We start from the raw sequence: 5,755 nt of genomic DNA on the forward strand, positions 1-5,755 counted from the left end.
TTTGGATGTTAAAAGTCGAACCCATGGATGTTTACCTTTTGATTTTTTTGACTACTTAATATGTTTACCCTTTGTTTATATTCCTCTATATATTACTCTAGTTCAATTAATAATGGATGGATGGGTTGCACATGAATTTTTTTAGGTAAAACAATGGATCACACCAAAGCGGTACCAATATGGTAAAGTACCGAAATACCCGTACCGATACTGGTACCGGTACCGAATCTATAAATATGGTACGGTAATCGGTATCCACATTTCCTCAATTTCAGTAAGGGTATTTACGGTATCGGTACCGGTACGGTACAGGTATCGTACCGATCTCATCCCTAGGCCTTTTTTGAAAGTAGGTAGAAAGTGGAAGACGTTAATTTGTCACTATTTGGCTTCTTTCCTTCTCTTCACATGTGTTTTCTATTGTTTTATACTATAATAAAATATAGAGTAAACTGCCAAAATGGTCCCTGGATTTGGTCACTTTTGCCACTTTAGTCAAAAACTCAAACCCTTTTGAATCTGGGTCCCCTTTGGTTTCAATTTTGTTGCCATTTTCATCCAAAATCAAAATCTGGTCAGGTTTTTCAGTTAACATACTTTTCTGCCTTTTCCTCCCTTTTAATGAAGGGTAAAATAGTCTTTTTACGTTTTATTATATAACAAATTAAAAAAATCTTATAAACATGAACATTAAAGCGTTTTAAAGTTTTAAGTTTGGTTGTGCCAGTGTGAAACTTTTCTTCAGTGTTCTTATAATAAGTTAAATAATTGTTTTGAGTATGTTTTTAGGCAACTATTTTATTTGGTTAGGTTCATAAGTGAACAACCCTTTTGATTGTGAACACTAGTGAACTAATCCTAGTCCTTGATTATCAGTACTCAAGTGTAAATCAATGGCCTGGATTTGATGGTGAAACTCAGTAAGGTTACTAGCAATAGCAAGCTCAATGTTCTGAAATCGAGTAGAGAATGTTACCGTAAAGTCAAAGAAATTGAGTAGAGAACCTTGTGCTATCATTAAATGGATAAAGATGAGGATGATCCAATGATGGATCTTCAGAGAGAACGGCGAATTGGTTATAGGGTTTTCTCATAAGAGGCCGTACTGTACTTTTACGAAGATGTGGAAGATTGATTGTGTTGAGTTCGGAACAGACAACCAATGATTTGGTGAGGGAGGTGGAAAGTTATAGTAGATTTGAAGATGAAAAATGAGTTTTGGAGGAGGAGGAGGAGGAGAGAAGATGAGTTATATAAATCACAGTGCATAACCTGCAAAGCATTAATTGAGCCCCATGTAAAAACCCCGATCTCTATTTTGAAATTCACATTAAAATGAAGATGTTTAAATAATTTATGTATTTTAAATAAATGAAGTGATTTTTTAAATAAATGAATGTGATATTATGATGTAATAATTAAGTAAGAAAAGCTGAGTTTGCGATGTCAGCCAATAGTCTCCTTTAATAGTAAGTAAAGATTGTTTAAGTGCACTTAAATCAAGATTTTTCTAACAAAAACACCATAAGTCAGTTATAAGTTATTATTAGAAGATATGCACAATATTTGTTATTAAGTGTAAATATTTGTAACAAAAATAAAATAGCCAACCCATTGTAATCTATAAATATAGTTGAGATATGGAATAATAGACATAGGGAATTTACCCTACTTTCATGGTATCAAGAGACTATTCTCTCTCCCTCTAATTTTTCGATCCTCTACCACCCTCTGTCGCCACCTCCTACCACCCTTTGTGGCCTTCCCTCTTCCATTCCCTATCCCTCTACATCAATGGATCCGAAAACCCACCCTACTATTACCGTCACCAATATCAAAACTCTCATTCCTATTACTCTGGAATCGGAGACGAGCCAATATGCAGCATGGGCCGAGTTATTCAAGATTCACTGTTGTGTTTATAAAGTCATTGATCATCTCTCCTCTCATAAGGAAGACACTACTCCTGCGGCAAAGGAAGCTGTCAAAGACAAGGATACGGGTCCGGCAGCCTCTTCCACAAATGAGATATGGGATATCTCCAAGCCATAGACCTTCAATGGATCTATGGCACCATTTCTTCCGATCTACTCAGCACTATCATTCGCCCGGACTCCACCGCAGCCTATGCTTGGACGATTATCCGAAGCATTTTTCACGACAATCAAACTACAAGAGCTGTTTATCTTGAACGCAAGTTTGCTAATGTCCGTCTTAACTCTTTTCCAAGTATGACCGCTTATATCGGCTCCCCTGTCACCGAAATTAGTTATTCAATTGTTAAGAGGCCTTTCGGAAGCCTATGGTGGCATTGCTTCCATTATTCAGAATACCAAACCTCTCCTGACTTTTTACGAGGCTAGATCACAGTTATGCCTTGAGGAAACAACTAAAGCCAACTGTGTTTCAAATGATACGACACTCCACACCTCTCACCAGCAAACCTACCCTCCACCTCCCACTTCGCATCAATCCTCTCAATCCAATACTCGTGGTGGACGTGTTTGTGGTCGTGCCGAGGTCGCGGGTGTGGTCGTCACTCATCACCCGGCTAGAACGAGGCACCTAGCAACCCCAACCCGAAATCTCCTTACCCTACCAATTCAAACTCACCACAGTGGTCAGCCAATCAACCATCGTGGCCCAATAATAGCACCGACCCAAATAAATTGTATCCAAACTAGGCCACGCCCTACAGCCCTTATCCAAACTGGCCCACTCCACCTTGCCTGTACCCCACTTCTCCAGCCCAGCAGCCACGACCCACCTATAAAAGCTCAAGTCCCTACCCAAGTCCACATCAGGGGTTTCTAGGCCCGCGTCCTCAGTCCCAACAGACCTTTATTGCTACTGAGCCCACTTACACTCCTACAAAATTGGATCAGGTATTTAACACCATGTCTTTACATCCACCAGATCAAACTTGGTACATGGATACCGGCGCAACAGGTACAATGTCTCACAACTCTAATAATCTTACTTCTTGTTTTACTAATGTGTCTTCACGAAATGTCACAGTCGGAGATGGCACTTCCATTCAAGTCCATGCAGTTGGAAACCATACTTTACCTCCACCCTTTCTAAGCTTTCAATTAAATAATATTCTTTTTGCACGTAACCTTGTTAAAAATTTGATTTTGGTTCGTCGGTTCACAACCGACAACCACGTTTCTATAGAATTTGATCCTTTTGGTAATGTTGTGAAGGATCTCCGAACCAAGACACCTCTTCTTAGATGTGACAGTACCGGCGATCTTTACCCGCTCACTTTCACCTCAAGCATCCAAGCTCAAGTTCCTAACGCATCTACTTTTTTTGCCATGTCTCAAGATACTAGGCATCAACGTCTTGGACACCCCGACAATAATATTTTTAGTTTTCAAAAACGTTGTTCACCTTTCTTATCTAATAATGTCAAGACTTAGTCTATTTGCCAATCGTGTATTATTGGAAAACATATAAAAAAATGCCATTTCATGATTCCAGTAATTGTACTTACTTGCCCTTTGATATCGTCCATAGTGATCTATGGACATCACCCATTTTATCATGGAATGGTTGTCGTTATTATATTTATTTCTAGATGATAAAACTAATTTCTTGTGGATCTTTGCTATTGAACGTAAATCACAGGTGTATTCTAAATTTCTAGATTTTCACAAACTTATAGCAACTCAATTTCACACCTCCATCAAATGTTTCCAGTGTGACTGACGATGGTCGTGAGTACAACAACAGTTTATTCCATGAATTTTGCAAGGCCAGTGGCATGACTTTTTGATTTTCATGTCCTTACAATTCTTCTCAAAACGGTAAAGCGGAACGCAAAATCCGCTCCATTAATAATATCATGCAAACCATCCTATCTCATTCGTCCATTCCGAAAACATTTTGACACCACACTCTCGAACATGCAGCGTACCTCCTTAACATCTTAACCACCAAAGTTCTAAACAACTCGACACCTACACAAACAATTTATCATCGGGTATCAACATACACTCACCTACGTGTTTTCGGTTGCCTTTGTTACCCCCTCCTACCCTCCCTACTATCCATAAACTAGTTGATCGCTCTATCCCATGTGTTTTTTGTAGGATCGTTGAATCAATCTAAACGAGACGTTCAGAAGAGTTCTTGACCAAATCAGAGGCAGAATTCATTGATTTGATCTTCATTCAGCTTGATATGCACTTAGAATCACATTAACTGTCTCTTGTATTGATTTGACAAAGATACACGGGCTGGAGACACTTCGGTAGAGCTTCGCTACCGGAATCCAAAGTTCTAAAAATGAAATGACAAGACCACTATATATAGACAAGCCACTTTGCACGAACCAGCAACATGCCAGTTCGCACGAACTGGTCAGTTCGTACGAACTGGCCACTTCGTGTGAAACTGCTGGTTCGGCTCAGTTTCCCGTTTTCCTCGTACTATGTGTCCTGGTCTATCATTCTAGTTACAAGAATCGATACAAGACGAAGTAGACAGACATATGAACCAACAAACTCCCCCTTGGATGTTGACGAGTCTTCAGTATCGAGTCTTCAGTATGACGAGTCTTCAGTCTTCATTAGCCTTCACGCTCTCTCAAAGTATCTTTCGCTGTAAGCATCCTCAATCTCTATCTTCTCTCTTCCAGATTCTCAACCTGACTCTATTCTCTCTCTTGATCAGATCTCTTGATTCCTTACGCTCTTCCGCATTAGCAGCTGGCGTGGACAGCAAGATTCGAACCTAGCTTTAATGTCTTCAGACTCCCCCTTGGATGTTGATCCAAAATATGTATCTGGCTCTTACGTCTTCAGACTCCCCCCTTTCAATAAACTGGGATCGCAGTCTGGAATAACTTTCGTTCTAAGATCGCAACCTGGCTCAAACTCTACTCAGGCTTAGCCACGGGGATCTTACTTTGCAACTTTCACAGGATCAGAACCGTTGCCTATCTCTCACAAACCTGGCTCTAATCTGCATATCCTCAGGAGTCGAAACCTGGCTTTTGCAACACTTTTACCTGCACAAACTCTACCTAAACATAAGATTTTTGTAACAATTTTAATCTATGCTTACCACTTGTAAAATCAATCTCAAAACATCACTTGTTAGATTATGACATTTTTCATTTTTCATTTTTCATCTTAAACAAACTCTCCCAAACCACTGTCATTATGTATAGCACTCGGAATTTTGAAAATCAGCTTTTCAACACAGTTGTCGAAAATAAGATGAAATAAAATCTTTTTGATTTTTCAAAATTTTATGCTAAAACACACTAAAATCTTTTTGGATTTTTGTTTTAATGAAAAGCAGTAAAGAAATATTTACAAACAATATTTTTGTGAGTTTGTGTAAGAGGATCATATCAGTTTTTGAGACAAACACTAACACCGTTGACCTTTTTAGACTTTAAGTTCTAAACAAATTCACTTAGATTGTCAGTATTGTTGTCCACTTAAACCTCTAGACAAGTTTCAATCGATTCGAGATACGAATTAGTGTTTTAAGAACTTAAACTTATTCGCGTGTCCCACCTCAGAATATACTCCCGTATCAAAATTCCCTAGATGCAGTCTTACAGGTGAGTATACCAATCTGATATCTGTATTCTGGGTTAGTGCGAGACCTTGAGAGCTCAGGTATGAACTTCCATTCAGTCAAAGAGATGAAGGCTCGACTTTTGGTGTGTTCCCTTTAGATAATCTTTTCTTCAACTGCAATTGATTTATATCTTTCGATATTTTTCAATTTTTAT

This window comes from Helianthus annuus, chromosome 3 (assembly GCF_002127325.2).
Source record: "Helianthus annuus cultivar XRQ/B chromosome 3, HanXRQr2.0-SUNRISE, whole genome shotgun sequence".
NCBI classification, from domain to species: domain Eukaryota; kingdom Viridiplantae; phylum Streptophyta; class Magnoliopsida; order Asterales; family Asteraceae; genus Helianthus; species Helianthus annuus.